Source organism: Schistocerca serialis, chromosome 2, assembly GCF_023864345.2.
Source record: "Schistocerca serialis cubense isolate TAMUIC-IGC-003099 chromosome 2, iqSchSeri2.2, whole genome shotgun sequence".
Classification (NCBI taxonomy): domain Eukaryota; kingdom Metazoa; phylum Arthropoda; class Insecta; order Orthoptera; family Acrididae; genus Schistocerca; species Schistocerca serialis.
Window position 1 is genome coordinate 892,710,514 of NC_064639.1, and position 18,792 is coordinate 892,729,305.

General features: G+C 42.4%; 1 protein-coding gene across 1 annotated transcript in view; it reads right to left on the reverse strand.

The window, feature by feature from the left end:
- LOC126458231 (BMP-binding endothelial regulator protein) overlaps positions 1-18,792 on the reverse strand; it is a 711,827-nt gene that overhangs the window by 460,856 nt on the left and 232,179 nt on the right. The gene's annotated exons all lie outside the window — the stretch shown is intronic.

Here is an 18,792-nt window from a genome sequence, read left to right on the forward strand (position 1 = left end):
ACTTACATGGCAGACGCTCTATCCATCAGAGCCACCGAGGGTACAGAGGATAGTGCGACTGCAGGGATTTATCGCTGGCACGCTCCCCGTGAGACCCACATTCTCAACTTATAGTTATTATACCCATTACTCACGGCAGACAATCCATCGAGTCTCGTAAGAGGTCAAGCAAATCGTGTGCATCCGCACTGAAGAAGGTCATCAGCCGGTTAGCCTTAAACGATATGTCCGAAAGAACAGATACCATCTTATATATATATATATATATATATATATATATATATATATATATATATATATATATATATATATATATATATAAGGTTCACCTGCCATTTGACCACCTTCTTCTGTGGGGATGCATAAACAGTGCCCGAACTCTTAAATCCGTGCGGTCGCACTATCCTCTGTGCCCTCGGTGGCTCAGATGGATAGAGCGTCTGCCATGTAAGAGGATAACTCGGGTTCGAGTCCCGGTCGGGGCACACATTTTCAACTGTCCCCGTTGATGTATATCAACGCCCATCAGCAGCTAATGGTACTGATTTAATTGTAATTTCAGAAGTACAGTTAGTTGCAGGGCACGGAGGGCGAGGTCATCAGAAGGCGGTTCGGTGGAGCTCCACGATTCGCAGCGGTCGGGGAGACCATCCATGGATGACACTCCTGACACAGCCCCCTCGGACTTCCACTTGTTTGGGCCAGTAAAGGATGCCATTCGGGGAAGACATTTTGAGGACGATGAGGAGATGATTCACACAGTGAAGCACTGGCTCCGCCACCAGGACAAGTATTGGTACCGACAGAGCATACACGTCCTTGTTTCGCGCTGGAGGGAGGCCGTAATACGGGATGGAGATTACATGGAAAATCGGGTGTGTAGATAAAACACCATTCTTTCGTGTGTGTAATTCAAAAAATGGTTCAAATGGCTCTGAGCACTATGGGACTCAACTGCTGAGGTCATTAGTCCCCTAGAACTTAGAACTAGTTAAACCTAACTAACCTAAGGACATCACAAACATCCATGCCCGAGGCAGGATTCGAACCTGCGACCGTAGCGGTCTTGCGGTTCCAGACTGCAGCGCCTTTAACCGCACGGCCACTTCGGCCGGCTTGTGTAATTCTCATTCTGTTCAGTAAAGAATAATTGAAGAAAAACCGCGGTGTGTTACTCTCTGGGGAACCCTCTTACGTCCCATCAATTCATAAAATTGTGAGAATTCATCCGTAACCACACTTTGCCTTCTTCTAATATTCCTGCTGTAAAGCATTCAGTTCAGGCGCTCAGTCCGGAACCGCGCGACTGCTACGGTCGCAGGTTCGAATCCTGCCTCGGGCATGGATGTGTGTGATGTCCTTAGGTTAGTTAGGTTTAAGTAGTTTTAAGTTCTAGGGGACTGATGACCAGAGATGTCAAGTCCCATAGTGCTCAGAGCCATAAAACATTCAGTCATCGCCGAAGATGCAGAAGATAAAGTTTGGTTACCGCTAAATTCCAGCACTAACACGCCCCGAGAGCATGAAGATTCGTAAATGTGTAAGTATTTATATTCACTATTTTTTGTTTATTACTGCATTGAAAATCACCAAAACATCACTATGACCCTTTCTGCAGAAGGACGAAAATTCCTAACGTAGGTTGTTAGGAAATGCTTATTACTTTCTGCAATCACGTCTGCCTCGTCAGATACACCTCTCTCTATAATCCATTCTTATTATTGACATCGTAATAGTATTCTGATGGTTTTAAAAATTAAAATGTACTTTTCAATTGGATCGCAAAATAAATTTACCATTGTATATTCGTTACACATTCCTGATGCCACGAGCCGAAACACATCGTTAATGAATAATAATTCTATTTTTGCGATGTAGGAAGGAAAACATTTTAATGTACGTTGTCGTTCGGTTTCTTACAAAGAATTTTCTTCCTTTATATACAAGTTGACTAAAATAAAGGACACAATTTCAGTTGGCTGTATTTCCTGCACTATGCATTGTACTTTAATTCTGTCCAGTATATGCGAAAGAGAGTGTTGTAAAGTTTCGAATACTACCGCTAGAGCGCTCCAGATCCGCACCACCTGCAGCGTATACTGCGTCTCAATTGTAAACGACGTGGCTACTACGCAACACAAGACTTTTTTGCATTCGTAATTTCAGTAAAAGCGAGTCTGCTACTGCGTTGCAGCGTGCATTTCGGCCTAACTTTAGCGTTGAACCTCCAACGAGAAAGAGTATTGATCGTTGCCGGCCGCGGTGGTCTAGCGGTTCTGGCGCTGCAGTCCGGAACCGCGGGACTGCTACGGTCGCAGGTTCGAATCCTGCCTCGGGCATGGGTGTGTGTGATGTCCTTAGGTTAGTTAGGTTTAAGTAGTTCTAAGTTCTAGGGGACTTATGACCTAAGATGTTGAGTCCCATAGTGCTCAGAGCCATTTGAGCCAGTATTGATCGTTGGAATAAACAATTTGACGAAACTGGCTCTCTGTGTAAAGACAAAAGTCCCGACTGACGGCGTGTATCGGACCCGCATATGGAGTGCATTCGAGTGAGCTCTAAGCGAAGTTTGTTACACAAATGAATGAATATTCTGGAGATTACTTTTCCCAGCACGACGGAGATCCGCCCTATTGGCATTTGAATGTTAGACGTTTGGCTCTAATGACTCTGAGCACTATGGGACTTAACTTCTGGTGTCATCAGTACCCTAGACCTTAGAACTATTTAAACCTAACTAACCTAAGGACATCACACACATCCATGCCCGAGGTAGGATTCGAACCTGCGACCGTAGCGGTCACGCTGTTCCAAACTGTAGCGCCTAGAACCGCTCGGCCACTCCGTCCGGCTGTTAGACGTTTCCTCAATTAAACTCTACCTCAGCGATGGATAGGCTGCATAAGGAATGAAAACTTAGCACTTAGCCTCTGGCCACCGAGGTATCCTAATCTCACACGGTGCGATTCTTTTTTCTTGTGAAGGTTTGTGAAAAATGCAGTTTTCGTACCACCTCTTCCCTGAGAACTGGATGACCTAAGAAAATCATTCACAGCAGTGGTGAACTCTATGTCGCAAGACACTCGTCACCGAATGTGGGACGAATTCAGCTATCACCTGCCTGTTATGCCTGCAGCGGGAGGTTAGCACATGAACATCTGTAAACTTCAAGGTGCATATAGTCAAATGTACGAAAGGCGTTCAATAAATAATGCAATACGTTTTTTCGAGGCCACTTTCGGTTGACAAAACGCGGAATTTGTTGTGAGACATGGAGAATTTTCGCATTTGAGCTCGTATACTTTCATGAAGTTCCGATAGATGGCAGCGCTATACGTAGCATTCACAGTGGCGCCTGAAATGGAGGTGCGTTCCAAGCAGACAGCTGTGACTGCGTTCCTTTTGGTGGATAAACAGAGCATAGCAGATATTCATAGGCGCTTGCAGAACGTCTACGGAAACCTAGCAGTGAACAAAAGACGGCCAGTCACTGGGCGAGGCGTCTGTCATCATCGCAACAAGGTCGCGCAAACCTATCCAATCTCCAGCTTGGCGGCCGGTCGCACACAGCTGTGGTTCTAGCAATGTTGGAACGTGCGGACACTAACTCGAGGTGATCGTCGGGTTACAATCAAACACCTCGTTGCACAACTGGACGTACCCGAGAGCAGTTTAGAAAACTTCACTGAACTCCTGTTCGACACCTACCCTACATCTTGGATCTCGCACCTTCCGACTTCCATCTATTTGGGCCAATGAAGTTTGCACCCCACGGGAAGCAGCACTTGGATGATGGAGAGTTTATTGATGCAGCAAAATGTTGGCACCGATGTCGACCAACAGAGCAGTACGGGCTTTCCCGGTAACATCGCACAAATGCCTCGCATTGAACAGATCTTATGTTGAAAAATAGGATTTTGCAGCCAAATGGATGGGAATAATAGGGTGTATTGTAATTCTGAATAAAACCAACCTGCCTTAAGAAAAAAAAAATGTGTTGCGTCATTTATTGAACGCTCTTCGTAATTCATAGATTGAAAATACAACATATAGTCCAGGAAATATAGCCAACTGAAATTGTGTTCACATTTTTGAATCACCCTTTATAATGCAGGCTCCATTCCTACAATCTCAATAATAAAAATTACGTGTCGTTGCCGACAATTTTCGCCATTCTGAGATCTTTAACAAATAGTGTCTCATTGATCGTGGATCGACTGGTTCGTCGAGCGTATGCAACCACCAATACACGGCCATGTACATAAGGCTGTCGGGCGATAGCTGTACAACTGCTTGATGGGGGTCCAGCCAAAAGACCGGCAGTAGGGCCTTATAATTTTCCTGTCGACCTACAGGAAGTTACTGTCTAACAGTATCGCGTCGTGCATATGTGCACCATCACAGTTCTCCATTATCTTGTTGAAGAACAGTTAAAAAACGTTTGACTGAAAACTGTACGTATTGGCCAGGTCTAATGCTAAGAACTGGCGGCCTGACTCTACCATGAACGTCCCTATCAAAAGATTGGTGACAAACAGGGAACTGTCTCAGATGAGGCTACATAATCTGTAAACATAACTTATTTTTTTATCAAAAGCTTTGGGAATTGGTGGTGAGACTAAATCATCAATGTTATGGAACTCTCGCAAAAAGAAGAAGAAAAATTCCGTCTGTTATTTTTTTACTTTAACAAAAAACCATAGCTAACAGAAGTGGCTCACAGAGAAAAGTAAGCTAAACTAGCGTCAGTTGTTTAGAAATAAAAAAGAGAGACAAAGGTGGCAGCACATGTTTCACATACATTCATGGCTATACACTATACAAATACTTTGAGAAAATTCTTCCTGACACTTAAATCCATACTCGACGTTAACAAATTTCTCTTCTTCAGAACCGCTTTTCTTGCCATTGCCATCTGCATTTTATATCATCAGTTATTTTGCTCCCCAAATAACAAAACTCAATTACTACTTTAAGTGTCTCATTTCCTAATCTGATTGCCTCAGCATCGCCTGATTCAATTCGACTACATTTCATTATCCTCGTTGTGCTTTTTTTGATGTTCATCTTATATTCTCCTTTCAAGATACTGTCCATTTCGTTCAACTGCTCTTCCAGATCCTTTGCTGTCTCTGACAGAATTACAATGTCGTCGGCAAATCTCAAAGTTTTTTTTTGTTCTCCCTGTACTTTAATTGCTACTCCAAATTTTTGTTTTGTTTCCTTCACTTCTTGCTGAATATACAGATTGAATAACGTCGGGGATAGGCTACAACCCTGTCTCACTCCCTTCTCAAAAACTGCTTCCCTTTCGTGCTCCTCGACTCTTCCAACTGCCATATGGTTTCTGTACAAATCGTAAACAGTCTTTCGTTCTCTGTATTTGACCCCTACCACCTTTAGAATTTGAAAGAGATTTTTCCAGTCAGCATTGTCAAAAGCTTTCTCTAAGTCAATAGATGATATAGACGTAGGTTTGCCTTTCCTCAACATGTCTTCTATGAGAAGTCGTAGGGTCAGTATTGCCTCGCGTGTTCCTACATTTCTCCGGAATCTAGGGTCCGCTTGTACCAGTTTTTCCACTCTTCTGTAAGGGATTCGTGTTAGTATTTTGCAGCCGTGACTTATTAAACTGATGATTCGGTAATTCTCACACCTGTCAGCAGCTCCTTTCTTTGGAATTGCGATTATTATATTCTTCCTGAAGTCTGAAGGTATTTCACCTATCTCATACATCTTGCTCACCAGATGGAAGAGTTTTGTCATGTCTATCTCTCCCAAGATTATTAGTAGCTCTAACGGAATGGGACATTTATATCTGCGAAACTGCATACAACGAACAGTATTCTAAAGGAAGATCGACGACAACAGAGAGAGAGGAACGCTAGATGACATTAAAAATTAACGAGATTACTTGGAGACTGAACACATGTAGTCGATACCCGTAATGTGACACAAAGAGGCCGACCAAAGAAGAAGAAGCAGTCCTGAGAATATTGTGCTGAAATCTTCATATTATGGCTCATTGCGAAAAGTTTCTGTGTTCCGTTGGAACTTACATGGATGCTATAATTTAGGACTGAAAGAGAAGATGGAAAGAGTTTGACGGCGCCGCTAGACTTGTAAGCTGTCCGTTTAGTATCTCCCAGACACTGCGAGATTTCGAGTGCGCAGGCGACGTTCCGCCTGGGAGAAGAGGAGCCATTGCGAAAGTTCCGAGCGGCAGTATCCCTGACGCCGCACGCTATCGCCGCCATTTATTCCGCTTAACGGCCATAAACGCACCACGGCAGAGATAAGGGCGAGCACGAACGACTTTCGACTGCCGTTCCCTCTTCCGTTGCGCTCGCTAAATCGATCAGGGAAAGAGAACGAACGATACTGATATCGAATTGACAGTCTCTTCCACCGCTCCACTGACAGAACAGTGCTGTGTTTGAGGTACGACATGTGTGAGTGCGAACAACTTGCTGTTGATGAAAGTTATCTGCGCTTCGAGGCTTCTTTGATTTTACCAAGAGAGCACCAGCCTGGGTGTACTGCCTGAGTCCAAATAACCAGATTTGTGCCGCGCGGGGTGGCCGCGCCGTCTTGGGCGTCTTGTCACGGTCCGCGCCGCTCTCCCCGTCGGAGGTTCGAGTCCTTCCTAAGGCATGGGTGTGTGTGTGTTGTCTTTAGCGTAAGCTAGTTTAAGTTAGATTAAGTGGTGCATAAGCTTAGGGACCGATGACCTCAGCAGTTTGGTCCCATAAGACCTTGCCACAAATTTCCAAAAATTTCCAAATTACCAGATTTGTCTACACAGTGCGTGCTCGTGCTGGTTCGTTCTGCTATAGTTTGCCGAATAACGGTAAAACTTATGCATCCAATCGAACAATGGACGCTCCAGGTAGGAATACCAAGAACGTAGGAAAAGAAAGAATCCTACTTACCGTAAAGAAGACTCGTTGTTTCAGACGGGTGCAATTAAAAGACGCACATAGCTTTCGGCCACAGCCTGTGTCAGTAAAGACACACACACAAGCACACACACATACACAAAATATTCACCACATGTGTGTGTGTGCGTGTGTGTGTGTGTGTGTGTGTGTGTGTGTGTGTGTGTGTGTGTGTGTGTGTGTGTCTTTACTGACGAAGGCTGTGGCCGAAAGCTGTCTGTATCTTTTAATAGTACCTGTCTGCAATTGACGTGTCTTTTTTACGGTAAGTACCAATCTATCTTTCCCTAAGTTGTTGATAAACTTATGCATCCAGTAGACCCAGAACAAGGACACTGTAACCGTGGCCGAAACGTTGCTTTCTCCAGCATAGTTTTTTACCTCATGACGCCGTACGATACTCCGAAAAGTTACGTCAACTATCTCTCTACCATCCCACTCTCTAACAATGTGTGTCGAAAAATAAATGCTTAAATCATGAAAACTTAATTCTTTTTGTTCTATTTCTGATTTCTCTAATTTTTTACGACAGTCATTCTCCCTGTGTAGCTTCGCGACAATATTTTCACATTGAGAGGATAAAGATGGTGACTGAAATTTCGTGGAATTATCACGCCTTTGTTTTAATGATTGCCTCTCCAACTCGCTTATCATATCCGTGACACTCTCTCCTGTCGCAATAATACACAGCAATGTTATGGCGAAAGATGGAGAAGCGAAGTGTTACGACGCAAAAAAAGCACAATCGAGTGCAACAAGACTCCAGAAAAAATACGTAACGTAACGTGTTTTCGTCATCCAGTACTGTTTTTACTGACCAGCAGTTGCGTCAGTAACGAGCATTTCAGTTGGTTATGCCCCATCTATTAATGATTGCAGTTCTGTGTCTGATGTTACCTCCTACAAAGATGTCTAATTACTGTTTCTATCTCCAAACAGTACGGAAGGCGCTTTGAGAACTTACGCCAGGTCCGCAGTTCTGAAAACAATAGGAAGATTAAGAACAATCTGAGGGCGGTTTCGGGAAAACACACTTTCTTCCTGTATGATGCGCTGATGACCTCGGTGTTGAGCGGCTGTAAACAGCGTTTCTATACGTCATGCTGACCATGATGATGTCCTTCGCTGAAGCAGCATCTGACGAAGTCTCTTGTGCCACTAATGATGAATTTAATACCGTACGCGTTTAAATCCAGTTAGGGTTTAACGTTCCATAGACTAAGATGCCATTCGTGACGGAGCGGAAGATGGATTGGGAAACGGAATGGCTGCGCCCTCTCGAAGGAACCTTCGTATACACCAACTGACCTCTTAATAATGTCCCATAAATGGGATTCTCGTCGTACGATATGGGTGGCCAAATCATTCGCTCGTGTTGTCCAGAATGTTCTTCAAACCAGTGCCGTACAATTGCGGCCCGGTGACATGGAACAATATCATTAATAAAGACATGTAATGGCAGTTGTGGGGAAGGCGGATAGTCGTCTTCAGTTCATTGGTAGAATCTTGGGAAGATGTGGTGCATCTGTAAAGGAGACCGCTTATAAAACACTAATACGACCTATTCTTGAGTACTGCTCGAGCGTTTGGGATCCCTATCAGGTCGGATTGAGGGAGGACATAGAAGCAATCCAGAGGCGGGCTGCTAGATTTGTTACTGGTAGGTTTGATCAACGCGCGAGTGTTACGGAAGTGCTTCAGGAACTCGGGTGGGAGTCTCTAGAGGAAAGGAGGCGTTCTTTTGGTGAATCGCTACTGAGGAAATTTAGACAATCAGCATTTGAGGCTGACTGCAGTACAATTTTACTGCCGCCAACTTACATTTCGCGGAACGACCACAAAGATAAGAGAGATTAGGGCTCGTACAGAGGCATATAGGGCGTCATTTTTCTCTCGTTCTGTTTGGGAGTGGAACAGGGAGAGAAGATGCTAGTTGTGGTACGAGGTACCCTCCGCCACGCACCGTATGGTGGATTGCGGAGTATGTATGTAGATGTAGAATTCGTGCTAAGCGATAATTTAAACCGAGGTGAGAAAATCCATGGGATAGCTCGTAATATCGTGTCAGACCCCATTTTGCTTGGCGTATGCAGCAACTCGACGCAGCATCGACTCAACAAGCCGTTGGAAGCCCCCTGCAGAAATATTGAGCCATGCTGCATCCAACAGCCGTCCGCAAGGTTTGCCGGTGCAGGATTTTGTGCACCAACTGACTTCTCAATGATGTCCCATAAATGGGATTCACGTCGGACGATCTGGGTGATCAAATCAAAAAAAATGTTCAAATGTGTGTGAAATCTTGTGGGACTTAACTGCTAAGGTCATCAGTCCCTAAGCTTACACACTACTTAACCTAAAGTATCCTAAGGACAAACACACACAACCATGCCCGAGGGAGGACTCGAACCTCCGCCGGGACCAGCCGCACAGTCTGTGACTGCAGCGCCTAAGACCGCTCGGCGAATCCCGCGCGGCGTGGCCAAATCATTCGTTCGTGTTGTCCAGAATGTTCTTCAAACCAGTGCTGTAAAATTACGGCCCCGTGACATGGGACAATATCATTAATAAGGATTCCATCGTTATTTGGGAATATGAAGCCCATCAATGGCTAAAAAGGTTTGCGAGTAGCCGAACATAATCATTTCCAGTCAATGAGCAGTTCAGACGGACCAGAGGACCATCTAAACACAGCCCACACCAGCTTGCACAATGCTTTGTTCAGAACTTCGGTCCATGGATTCGCAGTGTCGGAGCCTCACTCGAACCGTACCGTCAGCTCTTGCCAACTGAAATCGGCACTCATCTGACAAGGCCACGGTTATTCAGTCGTCTAGGATCCAACGGATATGGGCAAGACCCTAGGAGAGGCGCTGCAGTCGATGTCATGAAGAGGCACTCGAGTCGGTCGTCTGCTGCCGTAGCACATTAATGCCAAATTTTTCCGCACTGCCCTAAGGGATACGTTCGTTATTCGTCCCACATTGATTTATGGAGTTATTTCACGTAGTGGCGCTTGTCTATTAGCACTGACAACTCCACGCAAGTAATTAAGTGACGGCCGTCGGCCACTGCTTTGTCCGTAGTGAGGGGTAGCCCCTGAAATTTGGTACTCTCGTCACACTCTTGACACTGTGGATCTCCGAATACTGAATTACCTAATGATATACGAGACAGAGTGTCCCATGCGTCTAGCTCCAACTACCATTCCGCGTTCAGAGTCCGTTGATTCTCGTTGTGCGGCGGTAATTACGTTGTAATCCTTTTCACATGAATCACCAGAGTGGAAATGACAGCTCCGCTAATGCACTGCCCTTTTATACCTTACGTGGAAAATACTACTGCCATCTGAAAATGTGCGTTTTGCTATTCCATGACTTTTCAAATTCTTTTATCCCACTCTCTCTAATACAAGTCCCATGACTTCCTACATCACTCGATAATTTAAATGTGCATCGGATAATGTACTACTGTGAAACTTCATTATAAGGCTGTCAATATTCTCCAGATCCTTTGAGTCTAAAGGAACACAGGTTTACTGAATCAGTGTTTACACGAAGTCACAAACGTGCGAATTATCGATAATTAGGTGGAACATTAAGAACAGATATCAACAGCTAGTTGCTTTATTTGTCGAACTTCGCGAATCATTCATGTGAAATAAAAATCACAGTTTTTAAAGGGGGCTACCACAATATCTGTTAGTCCTTGGCGCGGAAGAGGAATGGTGGTTTGACCTATCACCGCCAGTAGACCTCGAAGAGAAATTACGTTGTTCGACGGTCACTGAGTTACTGCCGAGATTACTAAGTCTTCTTTTCCTTTTTCTCCTTTTCCGTCTGACCTGAACGATCCGATTTATTAACTTAATTGGCGGGACAGTCTCTTCGAATGACCGATGAAAAACCACTGCTGGAACGGCTTCAGTAGTGGTTTCGGGCCGTGAAGGAGGCCCTGCACGAGGGTTGGAGCGATTTGGGGGGAAGGGAGGGAGGGAGGGACTTGGTGGAGGTGGGGAGGGTGAGACGGGGAGGGGTGGGGGTAGGGCGAGAGACTGCAGGGTGGGCGTGGCGAGAGCGCCGATTTACGACCAATTGGATAGCGATATACGAGAGCCGGGCGCGCTCGCCTAATGCCGGAGCGCCCATAACATGCATCACTGGTGACACGTTTTTAAATATTTGTTTTCCCAAACAAACTGCCGGTAACGGCGCTATGCAAATGCCGTGCGTGCCGCACCGGCCGCGATTAACAGCGGCTAAGAGCGGCCGGCCGCGTTATTGATAACTGAGGAGGTGCCCGCAGTGCCGAAACGGCGGCGCTGACGGACGGCCCGAGAAAGCGGTGGCGGGCCGCCACTTAGCAGCCGTTTGTCTCCCGGGGGATCCCCCGGCCGGCGTCAGGCGAGACGCTCTCGTCGTCGAGTTCTCCTCTCGCTCTTCCGGGCACGTCGCGATAAATAAGCGGCGAAATGTGACAGCCATACACAACGTCGGCGGCGACGTCCCGGCGCCCCATCTCGGCCTCAGAGGCCGAAGTATTGCGGGAAATAGCGAGGAAAATGTGGCCGTCAAAACAAGTCCAAGGGATTACGGAGCTCGGATTATCTAGACAGATAAGGATCGCAGCTGTGGATTGTGTAGGTAGTAAGAGTATGGGGAGGGATGAGAGGGGAAGCTTCGACCTGCGACGTAGCGTTATCGTCACGTGTGGCGTCAAACGTGCTGAAGCAGATATACACGATGACTCAAAAAGGACTTACAACTTTGAAATGATATAACACATAACTTACGGAATATGTAGATGTGTAATTTTGTAGCGAACTGCTTGAAGTTTGATTCGCGTAGTGCATCAGTACCCCATTCCGCCATCAGGAGCGCCCGCACAGTGCACAGTTAGAATGGCTACTTTCGCTGGTGCGGAGCGTCCTCGCAGTGAGTTTTGATTTCATGAAACGAACTCTGCAACAACTGTTCTGCGTAAATTTTGCACCGAATACGCTGAAGAACCTCCAGGTAAGCCTACAATTTACTCTCGGGACAAGAACTTTATTGAGACTGGCTTTTCACTGTGACATAATAAATCACCACGTCGCCTACGTGTTTAATGACTTTGTCGAACATGTTAGGGAGAGCTTTGCCCGCAGTCCACAAAAATCAATGCGACGTGCTTCTCGCGAAACTGGCATTCCACAAAAAAAATGTTGGGGAGTACCGCGTAGACACTTGACCATACAGACTCACAACGGCGCAGTACATTGGTGATGCAGATTAGGTTGCTCGTGGGGAATTCTGTGCGGAAATTTTGCATCGGATACAGGCCGACGATTCTTTCCTGAACATAATAATCTTCGCCGCGCGGGATTAGCCTAGCGGTCTAGGGCGCTACAGTCATGGACTGTGCGGCTGGTCCTGGCGGAGGTTCGAGTCCTCCCTCGGGCACTGATGACCTTAGCAGTTAAGTCCCTTAAGATTTCACACACATTTGAATATTTTGAACATAATAATCTTCGGCAATGAGTCACCATTTTATAGCAGTGGCATTGTGAACACTCACAACAGCAGAATTTGGGCAGCGAAAATCCACATGCAACCGTGCAAAACATTCGTGACAACTCCAAAGTTAATATGCTTTATGGTCTTAGCAAATTGAAAGTGTACTGCCCTTTCTTCCTATTGGAGAAAAATGTCACTGGTATTGCGTACCTGGATATGCTTGAAAACTTTTTAATTCCACAGATTGATTAAGATGAGAGAGATGGGATGGTTTACTACCAGCAAGACAGTGCACCACCTCATTTCCTCACGGAAGTTAGACGTTTCCCCGATAATCACTTCCCACGTCCGTGGATTGGCCGTGGAGGGCCAATCGCATGGCCACCTCGCTCCCCAGACTTGACAATGGATTTTTCCCTCCGGTGTTACATTTAAGGGGCTCCGGAAAGGCTCAAAATCATGAAAAGTTCAATTTTTACTTTTCTGCGTTTTCTGCAGACTATTACCTTTTAATAGATATATAATTTATTCAATTCCGAAGACTACAACTATTTTTAAATTTTTTTGAAATGTGTTCTACATGGGCGTGACCCACTGTGGCGCTGTTAAACTGCTGTCAAATGGTGTTATTATTAACGTCCGTGTTCATCAGGTACATTTTAGTGATGTGAGATAAAGTATGTGTTGTGGCTAACCTGTGATGGTTCAATATATATCGCTGGTGTGATTGTCGATTGTTTCATGTTTATTTACTCTGTCGTTATCTCGAAAATATTCGTAATTAATTCTGTTTCTTGAGTCTCTGTTTTGTTGAAGTATAATAATGAGTAAAAGTAAAGTTATTAGAAATCCTCTGAAGGCTTTTAAGAAAAGGAGAAATGTTGGAAAGCCAAAGGTATGTGTTATTACTGTAAACAATAAAGACGATAACCGAGTGAGTGAACCTAACCTCTCAAGTATACCTGCCCATAGCAGTCAAAGTGGAAAAGAAAATACTTCACAGAAGAAGCTTGGTTCAATGAGTGAAAACTATGAATGTTTTATGGGCGAATCGGATGTGAATGAAATATTTGATATGTCGGTTCTCAAAGGAATTTTTTCAAACTGTGTAAGATGTATTCATTGTAGTGAAGTTGGTCTGGAACTCTCCCTAATAAAGCACGTAGGACTTGCTAGTGAAATACAACTGAAATGTGGTAAGTGTTCATACATGACCACCTTTTGGAACAGTGTTGCAGTAACTGCAACTGAAGAAAATGGTAGCAAAATCTACGAACACAACAACGAGCGATGCTTGCTTTAGACAAGGAACGCCTTCGGGCTGCAGACAGGGCTGTAAAGAGTCTAGAAATACAAGCAAGAGTAAGCAGGAGGAGGAACAAGAGGAAGCTGGAGGAGGAGTTTGCAGAGGATGAAGATAATCCATCCTATGGACCTGGAATGCACTAAAAAGTTAATCCAATCTTTGTCGCTCGATTCCCAAAACTTTTATTTTCTCATACTAATTACATGTTTTCTAAGGATCTTCCAAACATATTTGTTTCAGACTTTCAGTAAATGTTACACAGTACCTTCTGCATAGTTTAACACAGCCTTTTTCCAAAAAACGGTATATTTTTGAATATATAAATAAAAAATTGCAAAAAAATGTTGTGAATTTTCATTACAATTGAAAAAAAATCATCTTTAATAACTGAACAAAAATTTTGTAAAATCCCTGTGTTAAGTTGTAGCCCATATTCCAATAAATAATCTGTAAAAAGTTCAACTTCCTACCTCAAATACTTTGTGAGGAAAGATGTAATTTATAAGCGTTATTTTAACATTGCAAGTATAGGGCGTTCCGGAGCCCCTTAAGACCGTGTGTATGTTCCTCCCCTACCAAACGATTTAGCCGACGTGAAAAATTGGATCTATGCTGCCACTGCCCAAGTTACGCCCTATTTGGTAGAACGAGTGTGGGAAGAAATTGATCACCAGTGGAATGTTTGTCGCGTCACAAATGGTAGTCACATAGAACCAAAATAACTTGCAGTTGTTTCAAAGAAAATGCCTTTTGCATGCTGCACATCGAACTTTTTATTTTTATTTATGCACCCAGACGCGTTTCGCCGTTTTTATAAGTTATCTTCAGTGGGTGTCCTGAAATATTACGTGATTTGTCCTTTTTACACATAGGTTATGGTTTCACATCTAGGTTATAGATTTGAAAACAGTTCCTTAACGTTTTTTTTACGAAATCTATAACCTATATGTGAAACCATAACCCATGTGTAAAAAGGACAAATCATGTAATATTTCAGGACACTCACTGAAGATGCCTAGTAAAAAAGGCGAAATGCGTCTGGGTGCATAAATAAAAATAAAAAGTTCGATGTGCAGCATGCGAAAGGCATTTTCTTTGAACCAACTGCAATTTATATACAGCTGCTGTGAAAATAGCCACTACAAGAAACGTGTTAACCAAAGTAGCACTTGACACTTTTATCTGAAACTTAATGTTGTTTACTACAAAAGACACACTTACCGATTCTGTAAGTTGTCTCAATAAATTTCTAAATCATTCCAAAGTTGTGAAGTCCTTTTTGACTCAACCTGTACAGTATATCGAAGAACCGATGATACTGTATTTGATTCTGTTTTGCGGAATGTAGTCTGAGGTTCCTACTGATCTGTGAGTAGGAAACTGAAAGGTTGCTTGTGAGCTGACGAAGTCAGCTAATGTAAGTAGGAAGTATTGGCTGCGATGGCACATACGGTACACGTCATCACGATTTAAGCCATACATTTTCCTCTATACAATACAGGGAGGCACAAGACATCTAACTATCGAAGACCCTGGTGAATAAGCAAATTAGGGATAATCTACTTAAAAGTTACAGTAATGTAGATAATAGTTAAGTGATTTGTATCGCTTACTTATAAAACCTGTTTACAAACACGGATGAACGAAGTCTAGGAAACTTATGAAAGGAAAGGAAATAAAACAACAAAATAAAAAGTTACCATAGCTAATCCTGGGAAAGATTCATTGCTAATGTTGAACATGATAGACAGAATATAGATACTGCAAACAGTAATACAGTAACAGAAAATCAGTTGATACAAAATTACAGAAATTTATGGAACGATGAAGTTGATGTATAAAGTTGATGCAGAAAGTTATTATATAAAAACTGATAGTAAGTCTGTAGGACAAGTAGACATAAAAGAATTAAAATCACCCCTAATGCAACAAAGAAGAAAAAAGAAACAGAAAAGCTACTGGCCTAAATGGAATTAATGCTGAATTGATCAAATATGGAGGAATCATTTTTGGATTTGACTTTCGCTATTTTTTAAATGTCTGTTGGAAGATTTGTTCCATACCTGAAGAATGAAACACAGCTAAATTTATATACATATTTTAAAAAAGGCAATAGCAACGAAACATGAAATTGCAGACAAAGTTTACTAGAATGCATATATAAAGTTTTACGAGAAAATTCTTTATCGAAGGTCGTAAACGACTGCTGATACACTACTTTCAGAAGAACAACCATACTTCAGGAGGAGACGCTCGTGGTATGATGCGTTTGTAATATGTCAAATTACTGAACAACGTCGGGAATTTGGTTTAGAAACGTAACTAGGATTAAGAGAAAGACATTGATAAGGTACAAAGACTCGTTTTTCAGAAAATTTTAGAAATAGAAGGTTTTCGTAAACAGCTTATTAATACCAATGAGAATGTAGGAGTATATGTAAATACGAAAAAGTTATAATTTCAGATTCGGAAACATCAGATGAAATTGTAATAAACGAAGGTGTTGGACAAGGCTGTAGTCTATCGCCCACTTTATTTCATTTATATGTTGACCACCTGTTATGAAGTGGAAACCTAAAGTACAGAATTGAAGTACAGTTAGGAATTAAAATAGGATCTAGCTTCTCATTAATACTCTATTATAGAATAAATTTCTTTTATTTCAAGTCTTGTAGATTCCCAAACTGCCGGTTTGGATCAGGAATCACCATCTTCAGATCTGTTTTATAAAAACTTGTCCTAATGTACTGGAGCCGTAGTGGCATTTGGCGATGCCACTATGGCCTCAGTATATTAGGACATGTTTTTATAAAACAGACCTGAAGATGGCCATCGCTGACCGAAACCGGTAGTTTGAGAATCTACAAGTTTGTGACCATAGACCTGAAATAAAAGAAATTTATTCTACTTTTTCGGGTCACCATTGCATTCGCGACTATGTCGCAGTTTGCGATACTCTATTATATACTGGCGACAGATAATTGTACAGGAAACAGAAGATAATTTACAAAGAGGATTATAGAGATTGAGACAAAACGCAATATACTACAATTTAAGTTCATCTGTGGATAAGACAAAATTAACGACTTTCAAGATGGAAAATAATAATAAATGAGAAAATTTTGAAACACGTAATCCAATTCAGTTATATAGGGTATGATATTTAACTTAAAGAAGGCAAAGACATTGAGAAAGTTACTAGATTTCAAATTATCTGAGGAACAACTGTAAGATGAAAAACAAGAAAGGAAACACAAATAAAATTCTATAACGTTATAGCCTCGCCTAGTCTTGTATATTGTTCCGAACCATGGACAGTATGAAAAAAAGAAAAATCGCAAATACAAGTTGCAGAGACGAAGTTCATAAGACATTCTCTGTAAAAAATGAATAAAGTAAGGAATGAAACAATCAGATTTAAGAATCTTTTCATTTAAAGACGAGATACAAGAGAATAGAATGAAATGGATCATGTTGATAGAATGATTAGAAATAGATTACCAAATAAATATATGAACTGTCGGCCAATTGGAAAGAGAGAACTAGGAAGACATGGCAGCAGGTGGACGGATAACGGAGAGCAGAACAGGAGACTATAGCACTTAACCCTTAGAAGATTATGATGACCATGATGATGATGATGTATGGCTAGATGCCTAAAGGCGAACACTAGTGACTACAAACGTGTCTCCAACAAATTAATAAGAATTACAATCCTTAGACACTGGTACGTACATATAACGTAAAAATGAAAACTGCATACAATGTATACATTTAATACACCGCCTTCATTGCTTCAAAGTGTGAGTGTTGTGATATCTGGTGTCTTGCATGCACAAGGTCGATAGCTGACTCGCTTTGGAGAGCGAAATATTTCAGTTACACTCTGAGTGCATACAACAAAGTTCTGATTACAGATTTGTTTCACAATGTTGCGATTTGATAACAGACATAATTAATACATTGAGTTCCCTGAATATCTGTGAGGGAACCCATTATACAGATCCAGCACTTACTTCTTATATTACATATCAGCTTGGTCATTCTAGTATAGACGACACTGGGCGTCAAACTACGTCGGCACTGGTTATCGAGTATAAGTAAAGGCTATTGTTTTAATGAATAGTGAGTTAATTAACATAGTCATATTAAAACATTAATACGTTACAGGAAGATTTTAATGCCAAAAACACCCTTTACGTAGGGCACGAAAGTGAAAAATCTGAATAGGCAAACTATTCTTAAAATTTTCTGCTTTAGAGGAGAAGTAGCTGTTGAAATGTCACTCATGTTGCCCAGCCTTCTTTTTTTTGTCTTTTTTATTGCACCTACCTTCAGCGGAAAAATTATGAATAGTGATTCCAAAAAAATCAAAGCGAAAGCCCCCTTTTAAAATTGTACTATGTTAATTTACATCAAAATTTGTAGCCCTGTCGTCCTCAGTTGCGTATAATATTACGGTGCGTTGATAGTTCTTAGTCTTGGACCGTCTAATTACAACTGAAGGACACACAATTCTCGTGCCATGCATGTTTCGCCTTTTTCTTTGCCTGGCATCATCAGTGCCCTCGAATATGTAGATATTTCTGTGTATACTATTTAGTTTACATTCTGTGACGATGTATATGTAGGTAATAAACAGATCTGGCGGTTTACTTTTCTATAATGCAGTAATAATTTGAAGGCTTACTTTTAGGTTTCGTGGATGTCATTCTACATGCTGTGTTTTTGTTCCGTTTTTGGCGCTCTATTTCTTATAGCGATAATTGCTATTTGATATTTTGTTTTTCGGACTTCACAGGACCAGGGTATATGTAGATATTGCAGGCCACTGAAGACGTCTTGCAAAGAGTAAAGGCGAATCCCCTATGACACGAAAACTGTGTTTCATTCCATTGTAATTAGACGGTCCAAAAGTAAAAATTATCAACATACAGTAATACGTTAATTTTCGTTTGTATCTGGCCTTCACCCGAAATTATTGTCAGTGAGAATGTCTGTTGACTCATGACCGACGCCGGCCGGAGTGGGTGAGCGGTTCTAGGCGCTCAGTCAG